The 20,508-nt window shown below is 41.7% G+C and overlaps 1 long non-coding RNA gene across 1 annotated transcript; it reads left to right on the top strand.

The window, feature by feature from the left end:
* The first annotated feature begins 3,872 nt into the window (after window positions 1-3,872).
* Window positions 3,873-18,822, top strand: LOC109197526 (uncharacterized). Its single transcript, XR_002058578.1, has 2 exons — window positions 3,873-3,914; window positions 18,157-18,822. It is a non-coding gene; the product is annotated as an uncharacterized LOC109197526 (long non-coding RNA).
* The last annotated feature ends 1,686 nt before the right edge of the window (window positions 18,823-20,508 follow it).

Raw genomic sequence — 20,508 nt, 5'->3', positions numbered from 1 at the left:
TCTTCTTTTTTTCCTTTTGTAGATCCAGCACTACATATTTTCTTAAGGCATTTTGGACAATTTCTATTTTGTTTTAAAAGAATTCATATATCTCACACATGTTACATATATCAAACTTCTAAGTTGGGAAAAAAACTTTGCATTGCTCACAGCTCATAGCTCACAGCTCGAAAACTAGGCATCAGTAAACCATGTGCCTAATCATTTCTTGTCACTGTGATCCACAAGTATGATCACAAATCTGTTCTTCAAACCAACAAAACAAACAAACAAAACAAATTGCTAATGGCATGAATGCTTTACTCTCATGAGTTGGGACACAAAAAGAAAAAGAACTGCTGAGCTCACAGACCGCTGCATGTGTGAGCTTTTAATATCATGCAGCTTCTGCTCTTAAAAACAGAAAAATTAATACAAAATAAAGAGTGTGTAACTTGCTCATTAGCTTGGTAGTGTCCACATATTTAATTCAGCTTCTCAAAACCTGTAGCTTCAGCTGTTGTATACAGGGTTTGGCTTACTAGTTGCTAGTATAGGTTTTGCTCTTCATCTTAACAAAATCTTATCTAGGATGACAAGTTTACAAGCAGGTCAAGTGTCTCTATGCACTTGATTAGATTTGGTATTTTCTTTATTTTCTTCATCTCATACATCATTGTACTGAGTTTGAGCAAACCTTAAGCTTGATCCAGACTACTTTTAACAATTATCCACCTCACATCATAACTGACTGAGGTGCCTCTTCTTATTAATAGTATGTCATTATTATTGTTTTGTTTGTCCTTTTTTATAACAGCAATAGTATATTACAATATACTACTATACTACTTATATACAATAGTTTATTATTTTATATTTTATTATGTATCCATCAGGCATCAGGGTGTGATCTGCAGCTTCACACCTTCCCAAGCTGGAGACATTTACCTTTTCACACTCTTTCCTTGGCTGAACAATGACACAGCCTTAACATACCTTTATGCATTTCTCTAATTTATTTAATATGTTTTGTGTGAATTATCTGCTTTCATTTATTCTATTCATTCAGCTTGGTTGTCTACTCAATTTTGGGGTTTTTTGTTAATACCAATTTACAGGGTGTTATCCTTCCTATTATTAGTTAGAATACCCTAAAGATAAGCTCTAATTTAATTTAACCTTTTGTTTATTACACTTTATTCCTCTTGTATTTATATGAATTCAGTTGGGTCTGTATCCAGCCCTTTTTAGACTTTGCAAACAACTTTTTCTTCTCCTCTTCGCGTTTAGTTTTTTTTTTTTTGTGACACGTATTTCTTCTTTGAGTATAGATTCTAATTTAATCATAGCTTCTTCGGTACATTCTCCCGTCCTTTCAGTTTTAGGTAATTTACTTTTATTTCTCCATCTATTAGCACTTATTTTTCCTGCCCCGGGGCATATATTTTCAATAAATAGCTCATGTTTTATTAATTTCCCATTTTGATTCCCCATTTCTGTATTTAATTACTATTTTATTGTTAATAAGTTTATTTATTTAGTTATTATTCTCTTGTTTATTTATTATTCTCTTATTTTATATAATTTATACACAAAGTACAACAAATACAGCTTTCAATCCCTTGGCACGCTCGACTCGGGAGGGGGTGGTCACATGCCCTTCTACTTCTGCTAAACAGAAGCGATGTGACTTTTATGAGATAAAACTCAACCCTTTTCCTTTGTCGCCAAGTCATGAACTGAAAACTGTGACACAGAACTAGTCTGGTCCACTAAGACCACAATGTGACTTAGTTCTCCAAAATAGACACACACAGAGACACACACAGTTTCGAACGCGCAGCTGTTATTTAACTTCCAGGAATATTTCACGGCTATTCCTTAGCCTAAGTACTTATTATCCGTGGAGAGTCAAACCACCAGAATTTTCCAGAGATACTTTCGGCTATCTCAACAACCAATCCAATTCATTCAGTCTCGGGTGAATGTGCCTAGACTCTTTTTATTATTTCAGGCCTATTTTATTCTGTCTTATCGCAAGACATTTCACAATGGAGTTGTTTCTTACCCCTCCTGGGTTCTCTGGCTAGTGTTGAGGCCGCTCACTGGATCCCACCGCCGTGGCCCGGGGCTAAAGTCACTGACCTAGACCCGAATTTCACGTCCTAGGTTTTTTATCCTCCTCTCGGAGGGCTGTCGACAGTCTTACGGTGCCGGGATCCCCACGACGTCAGGATGCAGTGTGGACCTCAGGTTAGGGAGTCACGAACAAATTATTCGATATATTTCCCTCCTGTGCTTGAAGGACCAAAAATGTTAAGAGGAAACTCAGGAGGCAAGAAAGACAGACTCAGACATGTAGATCTACATGGGCAATGTCTCCACAGAGACACGCGCCGAGACATCGGTTCTCTCTTTATTTATAGACAGCTCTTACGTAGCACATTTCAGGGCGCCACCCCTTGTGAGTACAAAACAACTCCTTACAAGGTGATAAGCATAAAACATATATGTTCAAACTGTCACAACAGGAACTGGTCAAGCTTATCTCAGCAAACTCAGCAAAGGTGAAGTTTCCTGTGGCAGCTTCCTCATGCAAGCTTTTGTCAAAACACAATGTATGCAGGAGTTTTAAATGAAGCTAAACAACTAGGGATTTTTAACTACAATAGAGCAAAATACATATAAAAATCCTTTAACAGAATCTCAACATGTGTCTTATATGGTGTTATTTCTGTACTTCAGACGTCACACACAGTTTCAAACATTGCTTATATGGAAAGTTCCTCTTTTCTGTGTCTGATTTATTAATATGCCTGTGCACTACAACGTTTTTTAGTCTGGCTGAGCACTTAGTTTGTGAGTCAAAGGTGGCCTTGCTCTACAAGCCTTCATTATTAAAGTACATAAAACAATCTAATGAGCAGATACACATTAAAAAATATTTCTTTTGTCCCTAACAGTCCCCCGTTTTCATTTCTCACTTGAGGAATGAACTAATTCCTAATTTATCACATTAAGTTTACCGCAATGCAAGCCAATTGAATTTTATTTATATAGTGCCAAATCACAACAAAAGTCGCCTCAAGGCGCTTCATAGATACCGAGAAAAAACCCAACAATCATATGACCCCCTATGAGCAAGCACTTTGGCGACAATGGGAAGGAAAAATTCCCTTTTAACAGGAAGAAACCTCCGGCAGAACCAGGCTCAGGGAGGGGCGGGGCCATCTGCTGCGACCGGTTGGGGTGAGATAACAGAGACTTTTAGGAGAGAGACCTAATATTTACTAATCCACATTTCACTGTTTTACTCTTTGGTTCAGATGTGGATTCTGTATTGTTCTTTCTTTGTGATTGTTTATGTTAGCATATGCTACTTCCGGTGCAAAAACTCCTGTGTGGAGCTTTGTTTCCAGTGTCCTATTCGCGCCTTGTTTACGTCCAAAACTAGTTAAGCAAATGAATGAATCAAGCGGTGATTTACATTTCTATAGATGTCTTGGGCATTTACCCAATATATCTGTAAATGATGTTCATCGACTTGTCGATGTTTTTTCCCCCGCACCTCAAAGCAAAAGAGAAAAGGGATTCAAATGTTATATTTCTCAGCTGTCCCTCGTTTATCGCGGGTGTTATGTTCTAAAAATAACCAGCGATGGGTGAAATCAAGTAGCCAGTTTTATTTTTTGACCCGTGGACATCGTGGACATACAGTACTGCACTTCAGAGTCACACTGCTAGCGATTGATGTAGCGATTCTGTACTGTACAGGAGAGACGTCACGGAGGAGATCGTCTGCAGCGATCAGGACGCAGGACACAATGTGATGTAAAAAAAAAAAAAAAAAGCATGCAAACTTGCACTAAAAATCTGCGAACCAGCGAGGTGAAAGGTGAACTGCGTTATAGCGAGGGTCCACTATAATTTTGAAGGTAAGTCACAACACACCCTTCGTAAATACTAATGTATAGAAACCCTTACCAGCAATCGTTCATTTTTTTGTGTGGCTTTTTTTCATTAGTGGTGCAACGGATCACGGTTGATCCGAAATCCGAACCGATCCCACTCCACGGTTCGGTACGCACGTGATCCGAAGATTCGAAAAAAAAAAAAAGTATGCATATGGTGCGCGTGGTCAGTCTGTCAAGCGGTAGTTATGATCAGCGCTAGCGGTCCAAGTAGCGGAGCAGAGGAGTTTGCGGCATTTAAGCAGCCCTTTGCTGCCCAGTCCGACCGGGCTAAAGCTATTACTAAAGCTAATGGGGTGTTTAGCTGCAGACGGGAGGCTGTCGTCTGTTGTGCAAAACAAGGGGTTTAAACGGTGATGAACATGCTTGAGCCACGCTATGATATCTCGTTGCTCGTCCACTTCAGTGACAAGATCGTTCCAAGCATGTATGAGCAGGAGAAGTTTAAAGTTATGGCTGAACTGTCCCAGGCATCTTCTGTTGCTCTAACTACAAATGGGTGGAGCTCCAGGGCAACGTAAAGCCACGTGACCGTGACCGCTCGTTATATCACAGCGGAGTGGTAGACAGTGTTGGGGAGTAACGGAATACATGTACCGCCGTTACGTATTTAGAATACAAAATATGAGTAACTGTATTCCGTTACAGTTACCGTTTAAAAAGGTGGTATTCAGAATACAGTTACTTTGTTGAAATAAATGGATTACACGGCGGTACTTTCCTGTTTCATATTGTCGCGGGTCAGGATTATTTGGGTTTGTTTGACAGCTACGTTCTGTTGTTCCAGGCGGCAGCGTTACGGTTGCCATGGTTACAGGGTGACGCTCTCGCTCTGCGTGTTTCCTGGGTGAGAGAGCGCTTTTTTGTTGTTGTTGTGCTAAGCTAAAAGGCAGAATGCTACAGGCATGGCCCTAAAGAATGTAGCCTCATGGGCAGTGTAGTCCGTGCTGCAGGGAGAATGGACTACCATACACATTATGTGTCTGTGAGCGAGGGAGGGAGAGAAAGGAAAAGTCCGAGCTGTCACGGAGCAAAAACGGGAGCTGGAAGCATGTAAATATAATAATAACCACTGCAGCCAAGAAGAGTGCCTGACGAGCCCATTTGTAAGTAAGCTATTAAGACTCAACTGTACACTGTGTTCGTGTTTTCCTCCGGAAAAAATAAGTTCCGTTGGAGCAGCCTTTCAACGCCTCTCTCTGTCTCTGGCAAGCAAAGTTGACCCAGACAACAAAGTAAAGCTATTTTTCAGCTACCAGCCCGACACGGAACCCGAGGTATTAGCCAGAGGTCCCTTTACTACTGTTCGGAGCCGCGGACTGTTACCTTCAGTAACAGTAATAAATCACAGCAATAGTACATTCGCGTAGTTGTAAACAGCATGATAATATATTAAGCAATCCAAAGTATTCAGAATACGTTACTCTCATTGAGTAACGTAACGGAATACGTTACAGAATACATTTTGGGGCATGTATTCAGTATTCTGTAATGGAATACATTTTAAAAGTAACCTTCCCAACACTGGTGGTAGATACAAAGCCCTGCACTACCCTATAGATTACATTAGATTAGATGAAACTTTATTTATGCCTCCGGGAAATTCAGTTTCCAGTAGCACCGACAGAAGTTGCAGAATGTGAGCAGAAATATACCATGTTTACACATTTATAAATACAGAGAATACAAAAGGGATAAATAGAATAAATAGGAATAAGAATACAAGGGAACGGCACATTTTAAGTATTGCGAGTCTATTACACCGTTGGGTATTAACAAAAACTATTGCACAGTAAAAAGGCACTACATCTACTTGTTCCCCTCTCCTCTGTCCCCGTTTCCCCTCCAGCGAGGAGTTAAACAGTTTGTTGGCCTATGGGACAAAGGACTTTTTAAGTCTGCTGGTCCTTGACTTTGGGAGAAGCATCCTGTCACTGAACAGACTCCTCTTGTTGTTTATGGCCGTGTGCAGAGGATGCAGAGACTGCCCAGCATGGTCCATAATGTCCATATGCACCTTAATTTGTTTTTATATAAGTGCGTGGAATGAGTCTTCAGTTGAATGTTTTTTAATAGGCAAAAATTCTTAAATAAGTAAACGGCGAGTAGAATTTTTGTCTTTTTTTTTACTTTTGCTGATCCGAAAATTGATCCGATCCGTGACTTTAAAACCGTGATCCGATCCGAACCGTGAGATTTTTGATCAGTTGCACCACTAGTTAACATGCTGTGTAGGTGTGTACTTCACTAGCTGATATCGACATAATGGGGAAACATCTGGTTTCACTATTCCTCACCTGTAGGAACATTTGCCTGTTTAAATCAATAGACCAATCACTATACAGAGATGTGCTTCTGAATGTGGACGATGTGTCTTGTGATTTTGTAATGCAGTTCTGCTTGTGTTGAGTGATGTAAACAACTGATCGATCTAAACTCTTTAAACGTCAAAATTGATAATTAGATTTTTTATGACACAACAGTGGTGAGTGTTCCCACCTTCTCCTCTTTGTAACTTAACGCGATCTTTCCGTTTTCGAGTTTTGGACATGATTTTGGAGAATATCTTCGCAGTAGCGATTAACCGCAAAGTAAAGCTACCGGAAATGTACAACCCCACATCTGGTCTCAAACCAGGAAGTTAGCATTTTCTCGTGCACAGGGTCAATTGCCCAACCCTCTCTGTCCCCTCAACGGGTTGTATGTTTTCAATGTTTCCTTATTATTTTGTCATAAAAATAAATCAAACAAATAAATCAAGCTGTGTGACAGCACCTTGCATTTACGCCGGGCAGTGAGCTGCCCTAAATCTACTTCCTCAGAATCAGAATCAGAATACTTTATTGATCCCTAGGGGAAATTATTTTTTTTGTTACAGTGCTCCATAATAAACAGACATTAACAAGACAGACAATACACTAACTAAGAATAGTACAATATATACAGGCATATATATACATAAGTCGTTTATTAATAAATAGCTAAAAAAGAAAAAGAAAGAAAAAGAAAAAAGAAACATGTGTGTGTTAAGTGGATGAGTTGTACAGGGAGATGGCCACAGGCAGGAATGATTTCCTGTGTCGTTCAGTGGTGCTTTTCGGTACTCTCAGTCTCTCACTGAACGTACTCCTGTGACTGACCAGCATGTCATGGAGTGGGTGGGAGGTGTTATCCAACATTGCCTTTATCTTGGACAACATCCACCTCTCCGACACCACCTTGAGGGAGTCCAGCTCCATCCCCACAACACTACTGGCCTTACGGATCAGTTTATCGAGTCTGTTGGCATCTGCGACCCTCAGCCTGCTCCTCTAGCATGCAACAGCATAGAGGATCGCACTGGCCACAACAGACTCATAGAAAATCCTGAGCATTTTCTGGCAGATGTTGAAGGACCTCAGCCACCTCAAAAAATAGAGACGACTCTGGCCCTTTCTGTAAAGTGCTGTAGTGTTTTTTGTCCAGTTCAGTTTATTGTCTATATTTACTCCAAGGTATTTATAGTCCTCCACAATGTCAACACTGATCCCCTGGATTGAAACAGGGGTCAAGTGTTTCCTGGTCTTCCTGAAGTCCACTATTAATTCCTTGGTCTTTGCCACGTTGAGCTGCAGATGATTCTGCTCACACCACGTGACAAAGGAGTCAACCACAGCCCGGTACTCTGTCTCATCATCCCTCCTGATGCATCCAACCACCGCTGAGTCATCAGAAAACTTCTGAAGATGGCAGGTCTCTGTGCAGTGGCTGAAGTCTGTGGTGTAGAGGGTGAAGAGGAAGGGGGAGAGGACGGTCCCTTGAGCTGCCCCTGTGTTGCTGATTACCTTGTCAGACACACACTGTGGGAGACGTACATATTGTGGTCTTCCTGTCAGGTAATCAACAATCCAGGACACCAGAGAAGGATCCACCTGCATCGTTGTTAACTTATCACCCAGGAGGGTTGGCCTGATGGTATTGAAAGCACTGGAAAAGTCAAAAAACATGACCCTCACAGTGCTCGCTGGCTGGTCCAGATGGGTGTAGACACGATTGAGCAGGTAGATGATGGCGCCCTCTGTTCCGAGACGAGGCTGATAGGCAAATTGAAGGGGATCCAGATGTGGTCAGACAATTGGTCGCAGCTGGTCCAGGATGAGCCTTTCCAGGATCTTCATGATGTGGGAGGTCAGTGCCACGGGCCTGTAATCCTGGGGCCCACTGGGACGTGGTGTCTTTGGAATAGGGATGAGGCATGATGTCTTCCACATCACTGGGACCCTCTGCAGACTCAAACTCAGCATAAACAGTTTATGAAAGACTCCACACAGCTGGGGGGCACAGGCCTTGAGGACGCGGGGACTCACTCCATCTGGTCCAGCAGACTTGCCTGAGTGAAGTCTCCTCATTTGCCTCTCAACCTGGTATTGAGTGAAGGTGATGGGTGGGGAAGGGGTGTCAGGAATCCCACAGGAGGCAACAGCGCCATGTGAAGAGAGAGGCTGGCACAGTGGTGTGGCTCTGGATTCCAGGCTGACTACAGGTGAGGTTGTGGGGGTGTGAGCAGACACTGTGGTGTCGAATCTATTGAAAAACAGATTCAACTCGTTAGCTCTATCCTCACCTCCCTCAGCTCCCCTGCTGTTGGTTGGCCTGAATCCAGTGATGGTCTTCATGCCCCTCCACACCTCTCTCATGCTGTTCCACTCCAGCTGCCTCCTGTAATTGTCTTTAGCCTCTCTGATCTTGTCCTTTAACAACACCTGGACCTTCCTCGCCTCCTCTTTATTGCCCCCTCTGAAAGCCCTCTTCTTCTTGTTGAGGAGGGCTTTGATGTCCTTAGTCACCCACGGCTTGTTATTTGGGTAACAATGAACAGTCTGAGTTGGAACAATGGAGTCGGTGCAGAAAGTTATGTAGTCTGTGATACACTCAGTTAGCCCATTGATGTCCTCAGCGTGAGGCTCACAGAGTGTCTCCCAGTTGGTCACCTCGAAACAGCCCTGTGGTTCCGCTAAGGCCTCCTCTGACCACCTCCTAACGCTCCTCGTGGTCACAGGTTCCCTCCTCACAATTGGCACATAGCGGGGGGTGAGGTGAATCAGGTTATGATCTGACCTACCAAGTGGGGGGAGGGAGGAGGAGCTGTATGCATCCTTTACATTAGCATACAATAGGTCTAGAATTTTTTCTCCCCTGGTCGGACAGTCCACATATTGTCTGAATGTTGGTAGTGTATTGTCCAGTGATACATGGTTGAAGTCACCCGAGATCACAATAAAGGCACTCGGGTGCTGAGTCTGTAAACGGGCTATGGCAGAGTGGATAGTGTCACATGCAGCTGTGGGGTTAGCAGAGGGAGGAACATAAACAGCCACCAAGATGACGTGAGAGAATTCCCTGGGTAAATAATACGGCCTGAGTCCAACAGCACACAGTTCCTGTCCGCCCAAACAGTGTGGAAGCCTTCCACGGAAGCATTCTCGTCGGGAATGTCCTGGTGCATCCATGATTCAGTGAAACACATCATGCTACACACTCGATATTCCTTCTGACTCCGTACCAGTGCTGAGAGCTCGTCGATTTTATTCGATAACGATCGCACATTTCCCATTACGATAGATGGCAGACACCTTTTATACCTCCTCCTCGCTTCGAGCCTCCGCTGTCTCACCGTCTCCTTCTTTTTTCTCTTCTGTCCTTGACCTCTGCATCCCCGATGTGTTTTTCTCCAAATTTCAGCTGGTACTTCTGCGGGTCTGGCCAGCGAGCCGGCCGGCATCAGGGCGATCAGCTGATCTCTGGAGTAAACAGTCCGTGCGTGTAGGAGATGTGCCGCGGTCCCGTTCCTTAATAAAAGTAATAGTTCCACGGCCACCAGAAGAACAAAAACTCTCTCAATCCACATGATTGGGTGAAAGATAATAAACGGATGAAAATACAAGTCAGAAAAAAAAAGAATACGTAAGAAAACAGAGCTAAACTAAGAGAAAAAGCAGGAGCGACTGCAACAGGCTGCACGCTGGTTGGCGCATGCGCACTAATTCCTACACCCCCTTTTCAACTAGAATTCCAGTTTAAAACTATTCCTGACTTCCCTCAGTGCACACTGTAAAGTCTAAAAGATACAATTAGCTTTTTCCTGGTAAAAGGTCCTAGATTATTTTGTCAACCTTTGGAAACATCCTCTATAGAGTTAACCCGTTTCCTCTTTAAAACTTAGGCCTGGTTTCTTCGCTACTCTTCGGGTAGCGCATTGTGTTTGGGCAATTTACATAACATAAAAATCCTGCAGCTATTCCTAAAGTCCCTCTCATTACTTTTATGCTCCCATTATAACCTGTGTCTAACAAGCTTTTGATCTTCTTTGCAATGTAAACAACTAGGTGTCTTTGTGCTCTGTTCTTCTCCTTTCTCTGGTTGGTTCTGTTCGGTCTCGGGCTTCCAGGATTCTCGCCACCCCTGTGGTCGCTGTGGTCCTGAAATTCTCCTGTAAAGGATAGAAAACAAAACGCCTCTCTCTGCTACACCTCACTAATCTACTGTGTTCATCTAATGTTCCTTTAATCATTCAAAGTTGTTTCACCATATCATGTTCTGGGCTCTGTCCTTTATATTAACTTTACTTAATCTCAATGTTCTTCATGTGTGTGAGCAACACTTTTAGTTTTATTAAACACGCCCAGGGTAAGATATGCACCATCACCATCTGAGCATAAAAACAGACAGAGGTCTGCTCCGAACAGCTCAATTCAGAATGGTTTCATTCATCAGGGTTACACCCCTTCATGCATCACAAATAAACATAATATGCATCAGTTACAGTAAATGGTCAATCTTAAACCCCTAAAATTAGACAGAGAGGTTCCTCTTTCTATCACACCTTCCATACAAGGCAATAAGTTTCAAGCCTACATGGTCCCTGAGGCGGATGCTCTTCTTTAACTAATCTCCTGTCATCTGTTACCAAGTAGACTAAAATGCAGTTAGGAGCTAAATGAGTTTCAGGCCTTTGGCCTGGCAGGTTTATGGATTCTATGTGTTTGTAAGCGTGTATGCAGTTTATCCTTCTATGCTCCAAGTCACTTACACAATAGATTGTCTGGACATCGTGCCAAACAAAGCTTAAGACCTTATGTAGACCAAGCAACAACTCTTTTTTTTTTTTAATTTATATTTTTATTAAATTTTCTGCATCCATTTTTGCAAAAGAGAAATTGAACAATATGCCGTTTTCCTTTTGAAGAACATAAAACAATACGAAACATACACTGTAAAGATAGGTCAAATCTGTAAGAGAAAAGAAATATGTATAAAGTAGGTAAGTAGATACCATCATAAGGCGCAGGCACAATAGAGTCCATATACTTAAACATAAGATGAAATAAAATAGAGTAAAGTCTGAGCTGGCTAATTGGGAGCGTTGCGAGACCGCAAAGTATGAACATGGTCAAAAAAGGGTTGCCAGATCTTAAAAAATTTGGCCATAGACCCACGCAGGGTGAATTTAATCTTTTCGAGTTTGCTAAAATGCAAAGCGTCTCTGATCCAGATTTCCCAGGATGGGAGAGAAGGGGATTTCCAACATAACAATAATCTGCGTCTTGCCAATAAGGTGAGAAATGCTACCAAATCCGCTTGGGGCATCGGCAAGACAACTGTATCGGGAAGAACCCCAAACAAAGCAGTTAAGGGCACAGGTTGGAGGGTTAGCTGGATGATCTTTGATAAAGTCAGAAAAATATTAATCCAGTATTGTTTGAGGGATGGACATGACCAAAACATATGTATTAGAGAGGCAGGTGTTTGATGACAACGGTCGCAATCAGGGCTAAGGTTGGGGTATATTTGAGCTAATCTGGCTTTAGTCCAGTGTACGCGGTGCAAAATCTTACATTGAATCAACCCGTGTTTGGCACATAGTGAGGAGCCATGGACCCGGTAAAGAATTTTATCCCAAGAGTCATCCTGAATCACACACCCCAAATCCTGCTCCCATGCCTTTTTAATAGCTGAGGTTGAGAAGTTGCCAAAGGAACATATTCTCCCATACAGACAGGAAATCAGGCCCTGTGATGGAGGGGGAGGTGATAGAAGGTTATCAAAGTCATGACAAGGAGATCTAGATGGGAACTGAGAGGATTTCTCTTTAACAAAACTCCGGATTTGTAAGTAGCGAAAAAAGTGACTTTTTGGAAGGCCAAATTTCAAAGAGAGCTGTTCAAAGGAGGCAAATGTATTCTGAATATACAGATCAGAAAAAGACCTGATACCCAAAGAGGCCCACAAATAAAAAGCACCATCAACTAACGAAGGCTGAAAAGAGGGATTTTTCAAAATAGGTGACTGAAGGGAAAAAAAGGTCAACTTAAAATAACGACGAAATTGATACCATATTTTCAAGGTAACTTTGACAATAGAGTTATTATAAAAACCTGCACTCGGAGGCTGCTTTTGGGCATAAATCAGGGCTGGTAAAGAGGATAAGGCACAAGAGGAAATCTCCAAGCTCAGCCACGCCGGGGCATTATTCATGCTTTCCCCCTGTAGCCAGTACCTGAGAATACGAATATTACATGCCCAATAATAGAACATAAGGTTTGGTAAAGCCATCCCTCCCATCTTTTTCGGTCTTTGAAGATATATCTTGCGTATTCTAGGGGTTTTTTTGTTCCAAATGAACCCAGAGAGAATCTTGTCTAATTTAACAAAAAACAAAATTGGGATAAATACAGGGACACACTGAAAAAGAAAAGAAAATCTTGGGAGGATATTCATTTTAATTGTATTTATGCGCCCTGCTACAGACAGATGGAGTAGAGACCATCTGTCCAAATCCTGCATAACTTTCTTCACAAATGGGTCAAAATTAAGCTTGAAAAGAGCATGAAATTGATTTGTAATTTTAACCACTAAATATGTAAAGTTGTCCGATACAGCTCGAAAAGGCAGTGTTGTACACTGATATTTCTGTGCAGCAGCATTCAGGGGGAACAGTTCACTCTTGGTGAGATTCAGCTTATAGCCAGAAATAAGGCTAAACTGTTCAAGTATTGAGAGCACCATAGGAAATGAGGATGCTGGTTCTGAGATATAAAGAAGCAAATCATCTGCGTATAAGGAGACCCTTTGTTCTATACCATATCTAGTAACCCCGGTTTGATCTCAGCGATATGGCCAGGGGCTCAATTGCAAGTGCAAAGAGCAACGGCGACATGGGACAGCCCTGCCTAGTCCCCCTAAACAGAGGAAAAAAGTCAGAACATGTGCCATTGGTTTTGACACCGGCAAGCGGGGAAGTATAAAGAAGTTTCAACCAGGAGATGATTATTTTACTAAAGCCGAATTTCTCCAAAACATAAAAAAGGTATCCCCACTCGACCCTGTCAAAAGCCTTCTCAGCATCTAGACTGATCCCAAACTCAGGGCTGTTGGAGTCTGAGGGATTGTAAAGAACATTAAACAAACGTCTAAGGTTAGAAAAGACATATCTCCCTTTAATAAAGCCTGTTTGATCTGGGTTAATTACAGATGGCAAGGCTGCTTCCACATGCATCGCTAAAAGTTTAGCAAGGATTTTATAGTCCACACTTAACAAAGAAATGGGACGGTATGAGCCACATTGTAGTGGGTCCTTATCCTTTTTTAGGATCAATGATATAGATGCCTGCAGTAGAGAGGGTGGGAGGGATCCAACTTCCAGTGAATGCTTATACATATTTGTTATGAGCGGGGCCAGTTTAGGCATAAATTTACGATAGAACTCAACAGGAAACCCGTCCTGTCCGGGACACTTAGAACACTGCAATTTGCTGATAGCTTGCAGGATCTCTTCTACAGTTACTGGTCCCTCCAGCTGAAGGCTGTGTGTCTGATCAATTGATGGCAACTTAAGATGATTGAAAAAGGAGTCCAAAGCCTCAGTGCTAAATGCACACTCAGACGCATAAAGAGATGAATAAAAGTCTCGAAATTGGTCATTAATTATTTTAGCGTCCGTAGAAACACCGCTTGATGTCTGAATCCGAGGAATGGAATGTGCAGCTGCTGCACTACGAAGCTGATGGGAGAGCAGTTTACTGGCCTTTTCCCCATACTCATACTGGGAGTACTGACACTTCAACAACATCTCTTCAGTCCGAGCAGAGGACAGGTGATCGAACTCAGTCTGCAAAAACAGCCTGTCATTATAGACCTCTGGTGCTGGGCAGACAGCATACAACTCATCTAATTGCGATATGCGTATTATGAGCTCGGACAACTTTGCTTTTATTTGATTTGCTTCAAAACCAGCATAAGATATAATATGTCCCCTGATAAAAGCCTTAAACGTTTCCCACAAAATGGAGGGTGATATTCCTGGTGTAATATTTGTCTCTATAAATAAGTCTATCTTGGAATTCACAAATGTGATGAATTTATCGTCTGACAGCAAGCGTGTGTTCAAACGCCATGGAGCTGGTGGAGAACTTTGGGCCACTGCTAAATTTAGAGTCAACGGAGCATGATCTGAAATGACAATAGCACTATGAGAGCAAGAGCGAATCTGTGAAGTAAGTCGACTGTCCAGTAGAAAGTAATCAATACGAGTGTATGTATGATGAACAGGGGAGAAAAAGGTGTACTCTCTACGTGTGGGATTGAGAAAACGCCAGGCATCAATAACAGAAAATTCTTCAAGGAACATATTAATAATTTTGGAAGACTTGGATTGCCTACCAGGCTTATTTGAGGATCGATCCAGCGGCCCCAGCCAACAATTAAAATCGCCACCAAGAACCAAATAGTGGGAAGACAAGTCAGGAATTTTAGTGAAAAAAGTGCTGAAAAAATTTGGATCATCCCAATTGGGAGCATAGACGTTGGCAAAAATAAATTTAGTGTTCAAAATACTACCACTTACAATAATGAATCTGCCATTCTGGTCCACTATAACATTAGAAGAAACAAATGGCACTGATTTGTGTATTAAAATAGCAGCACCACGAGCTTTGGATTTAAATGTAGAGTGATAGAGTTGGCCCACCCACCCCTTACGAAGTCTAAAATGATCTGAAATTTTTAGGTGTGTTTCTTGTAAAAACACAACCTGGGCGCCCAAAAATTGCAAATGGTGGAGGACCTTGCTCCTTTTAATAGGTTGGTTCAGACCTTTACAATTCCAGCTACAGAACTTTAACGAGTGACCTGCTTGTTGATTATTAATATTTAATTGCGATACCATGTTAGAACATAGATTGAAAAAAAACAAAGCTGACCGATGAAAAACACAGAAAAAACAAAGTCAGTGTACAGAACAGTACAACATAAAAAACAAAAAACACCCAAACTTCCCCCTAAATGCTGAAGCATCTTCCCTAACAAGATGCGCGCACCCCCCACCAAACACACCCCTGAGCACTTCCTCCCAACCATTTGAAGTCCCAGTTGAGTTCAAGCTCCTTGCAATACAAGCCAGAGACAAAAGCAAGGATTGTATGAAAATATATTAGAACGAGACATCCTATAAATCCAGCTCACCTCTAATAAACATAAGTATGTTACTTAAAAAAGATACAATAAGATACAATAAAAAATAAGAAAACAGTGAAGAAAGAGAGAGAGAGAGAGAGAGAAAAAATAGAATAGAATATTTTACAGCAATTAACCAAGATGGATATATCAGCCCAATGCACTAAGACACTTATGTGTCTTGAGAGGCAGAGCCCCCCAGGATCTTATTGGCAAAGTCCGTGGCAGACACAGGATCAGTAAACTTACGTACAGCTCCATCTGGAAGTGTCACCCTCAGTTCCGCAGGATAGAACAGGCCGAACTTAATCCCAGGACAAGAGTGCAGAAGGCGCTTGACACCAGTAAACTGTGAACGTTTTTTAGCCACTGCAGGTGTGAAGTCTGGAAAGATGGAGATCCTTCTGCCCTGGTAGAGGAGAGTTTGCCCCTGCAAGACGTAGCAACTGTTCCTTAACATGGAAGTGGTGGACTCTAATGAGGATTGGACGAGGAGGCGCTCCCTCTCTGGGCTTTGGTCCAAGGGACCTGTGAACCCGATCTAACAGAGGTGCTTCATTCAGTTTCAGAAGATCTTGCAGGAGATGGGAAATAAACTCCCTAGGGTTAGAAGTCTCTAAACCCTCGGGGATGCCAGTAAGGCGAATATTATTGCGCCTTGATCTTCCTTCTAGATCCTCACATTTAGCTTGCAGTTGTCTGACCTCCTCCGTTAGAACACTTATAGCAGATTGAAGAGAAGTCAGGTCGTCACTGCAGGTTGTAGCTGAAAGCTCCAAATCTTTAATGGTGGTCCCTTGAGCATTAACGGTGGCCTGTAGGATGGTTATAGCAGCTTTAAACTCAGCCTTCACAGATGATATTTCTGACCGCAGTGTATGGGTCACCGTATCGATCTTGCATTCAAGCTTGTCGCAGATGTGCCGTTTCAGAGCCTTCAATGCTCTGGTAAATGTGACTTCGCCGAGCGGTGCGCCCGCACCCTGCTCGTAGCTGCTCTCCATGATAGCCACGTCACGCTGAGATTCGCGACCCAGCTCCGGGCTCTGTGAACCACCCGCGCCGGCCTGACCCCGTTTTCGACGTTGCTCCCTCTTATCTGCCATTATACAAAAAAGAGAATAAAGGGCAAATGGTGGGACTTTTAGTAGGAGAACTTGATTGTCCGGACGCAGCCGCTACGGTCGCCACAGCTAACCAGGAAAGAAACTCCTGCGGCCTTTCCCAGAAGTTGTCCAAAGTAGGTTTCCCGACCTCAGAGAATGAAAAAGTGAAAATAAATAAACAAGCGGGTACCCGGCGGCGAAAAGGGTTATTTAGAGCCCACAGGGCTGATATAGAAAGTGCGGATGCGTCTTAAAAGAATATTTTTGTCACTGCTTTGCGGAGCCCCGGGAAACACGTCTTCACACCATAGTGTCTCCTCCGACCAAGCAACAACTCTGAATAAGCACAATCGCAATGTGTATAAAAAATCACTTCTACGTATATAATCTTCAATGTTATTCATTTGGGTAAGCGACACTTTTAACACCCTCTTAAGAAGCTCTCATACAATTACAAGCTCTACCACCTTTGCCCTATATGGCTGTCTCGACATGTTTCCTATCAACTTATTCATGGCATGTCTATCTTTACAGCTTCTGCTTCACCAGTTCCTACACAAAGACAAAGCAAACTGTGTTTCACCTCTACCCTAGAATTAAATCTTTGTAATATCTGTATGTGTAAGCCTGCATTATAACCACTTATTCTAGAAATCAAAAAGAAATAAAACATTTTCTACTCCTAAAATCTTCGCTAGTTTTCCCCAAAGCATATCTTTTATTCAAAGTGTCCCGCAGTTTCCCTTTAAGTTTGGTGTACAGCTTCTTATGAACACCGGCATTTTATCTTCTACACAGGATTCAGTTCATTTTAATCCTTTAACTTAAACATGAAAATAACAATTTCTGCCTCAGTTTTACCATATCTCAATTATCAAAAACCCCAAAAGTCAAAAAATGATCCTAAAACCCATTTCAAATTAAACCTTAAATCCCCCTTTTGACACATCTTATGTGTCACAAACTCAAAATGACCTCGTCTGTCCAGTCACCGTCCATTTACATACATTCACTCACACGCATTCACACCAGGTATTGCTGATAGTGGAGACTCCTGTGCAAATAATCAGATTCAGGGAATTCATCCAATGTTGGAGCAATCGTAGGAGGGGTCATTGTAGTTTTAGCCTTATTAGTAACTCTCCTGGTACTGTGGAATAATCAGGTAAAAAGACATTTTACACACAGTATTTAATTCCATCTTAATATTGTGTTTGTTGTTTTTATTGATGATTTTTCATGGTTTGTAAAACATTCGTCAGGTTACAAAGAAAATGTGAGAAAACTTTGAAGAGTGAAACCAGAACATGATTAAATCTTATGTCTTAAAACACAGAGCAGCTCTCTGTGAACAGTGTGAAATCTAAAGGTCCAAACTGTTCTCTACATTCAGTCTAGTTTCTAGTTTTTTGATATGCTTTAATGAATAATTAATAGATTATTACTAATTCATTTGAATTCAGGATTGAAATTATTTCACCACTATGCATATCTGATATGATATCATAGAAAATCAAACAGCTGGAATCACTGCAGCTTATTTAAATCTGTAGAAGTTGTGCTTCATGATGAATACACAGTATGTGATTGTTTTTATTGTCATTTAACAGAAATGCTGCTTTTCATGAATCACTGAAGCCAGTTTTCCTGTGAGGAAAGAAATGCCATGTGACACCAAACAATATTTACAAAGGAGTCTTAGGGTCACATGAAGGTAAAATAATGTTTTATCAGTTTTTACACTAAAAGTGTCCCACAGATGCTGCGACTTTTGTCCAAACTGCAGTATTAGTGAAAAACCTCAACAAGCAGACGAGTGAGGACTTTGATGCTGGGAAGGAAACAGAAAGAAGAGTCTGTCTGCTGAATTCAAACTGGGAGCTGGTTCCACAGGAGAGGATTCTGAAAGCTGAAGGCTCTGCCTCCCATTCTAGTTTTAAAGACTGGGAATCACCAGTACGACTGCAGTCTGACAGCGACGTGCTCTGTTGGGATCATACGGTACTATACGGTTATTAAGATGTGATGGGGCCTGATTATTCAAGGTGTTGCATGTGAAAAATGTGTTGAACAATTTCTATGATAAGTTTGAATACTGTAATTGTTTCTGATTATATTCTCAGATTTTCCCTGCTGGTTCTTACATATCACCCAATATTTTTAATCTCAAACTTCTTGGATTAACTGGATGTTTATTTGGCAGTTTTTAGAACAACCTGATTATAAATGAATTACAACCGTCAAGCCTGGAAATAAAAAAATAAATGTGAACAAAATCTCATTCTAAAGCAGACTTTCACTAACTCTGCACAAAAATTTGCAGTTTTACATGAAATATCAACTTTATATTGACATTTTTACGTTGGTGTTGAAATATTTTTATCATCTGTAATTATTTTTTTCCATGTAAATCTCAAAGCAGTATTAATATGTTCAGTTTAATGAGTACAGTTTACTTTAGACTTTTTTAAATATTTTAAAAACATTTTCAATGCCAACTTTGAATGCTCACATTGTTCCTGGAATCAAATTAGGAGCTGAAATAATTTTGTCTCTCATGTAAACTCAACAGGAACTTTCATAGATGGAAAACCTGCTTTAGATCTGTTTTTTGAAGTCATCTGGCTAACTCGTGATTTCAGTGTGAATGGTACCACAGTTTGAGCACTTTGCATGGATGGTTTTATGTATCAGACTCTGGTTACTACTCTGGATTTAAACAGTAAAGACAAAAGCAGGGATAGATGAACTGGAACAGAGGCAGCTGCTTTGTAAGTGACCAGTACAGTCGTGGCCAAAAGTTTTGAGAATGACACAAATATTAGTTTTCACAAAGTTTGCTGCTAAACTGCTTTTAGATCTTTGTTGTCAGTTGTTTCTGTGATGAACTGAAATATAATTACAAGCACTTCATATGTTTCAAAGGCTTTTATCGACAATTACATGACATTTATGCAAAGAGTCAGTATTTGCAGTGTTGGCCCTACTTTTTCAGGACCTCTGCAATTCAACAGGGCATGCTCTCAATCACCTTCTGGGTCAAATCCTGACTGATAGCAGCCCAATCTGTCATAATCACTTCTTAGAGTTTGTCAGAATTAGTGGGGTTTTGTTTGTCCACCCGCCTCTTGAGGATTGACCACAAATTATCAATGGGATTAAGATTCCAGGCCACGGACCCAGAATTTCAACGTTTTGGTCTCCGAGCCACTTAGTCATCACTTTTGCCTTATGGCACGGTGCTCCATCGTGCTGGAAAATGCATTGTTCTTCACCAAACTGTTGTTGGATTGTTGGAAGAAGTTGCTGTTGGAGGCTGTTTTGGTACCATTCTTTATTCATGGCTGTGTTTTTGGGCAAAATTGTGAGTGAGCCCACTCCCTTGGATGAGAAGCAACCCCACACATGAATGGTCTCAGGATGCTTTACTGTTGGCATGACACAGGACTGATGGTAGCGCTCACCTTTTCTTCTCCGGACAAGCCTTTTTCCAGATGCCCCAAACAATCAGAAACAGGCTTCATCTGAGAATATGACTTTGCCCCAGTCCTCAGCAGTCCATTCACCATACTTTCTGTGGAAGATCAATCTGCCCCTGATGGTTTTTTTGGAGAGAAGGGGCTTCTTTGCTGCCCTTCTTGACACCAGGCCATCTTCCAAAAGTCTTCGCCTCACTGTGCATGCAGATGTGCTCACACCTGCCTGCTGCCATTCCTGAGCACGCTCCGCACTGGTGACACTCTGATCATGCAGCTGAATCGTCTTTAGGAGACGATCCTGGCGCTCGCTGGACTTTCTTGGATGCCCTGAAGCCTTCTTATCAAGAATTGAATGTCTTTCCTTGAAGTTCTTGATGATCCTATAAATTGTTGATTTAGGTGCAATCTTAGTAGCCACAATATTCTTGCCTGTGAAGCCATTTTTATGCAACGCAATGATGGCTGCACGCGTTGCTTTGCAGG

The sequence above is a fragment of the Oreochromis niloticus genome, linkage group LG9, assembly GCF_001858045.2.
Source record: "Oreochromis niloticus isolate F11D_XX linkage group LG9, O_niloticus_UMD_NMBU, whole genome shotgun sequence".
In the NCBI taxonomy this organism is placed as follows: domain Eukaryota; kingdom Metazoa; phylum Chordata; class Actinopteri; order Cichliformes; family Cichlidae; genus Oreochromis; species Oreochromis niloticus.
The sequence above is the reverse complement of the archived record's forward strand: the minus strand, read 5'-3'. Positions and strand labels throughout refer to the sequence as shown.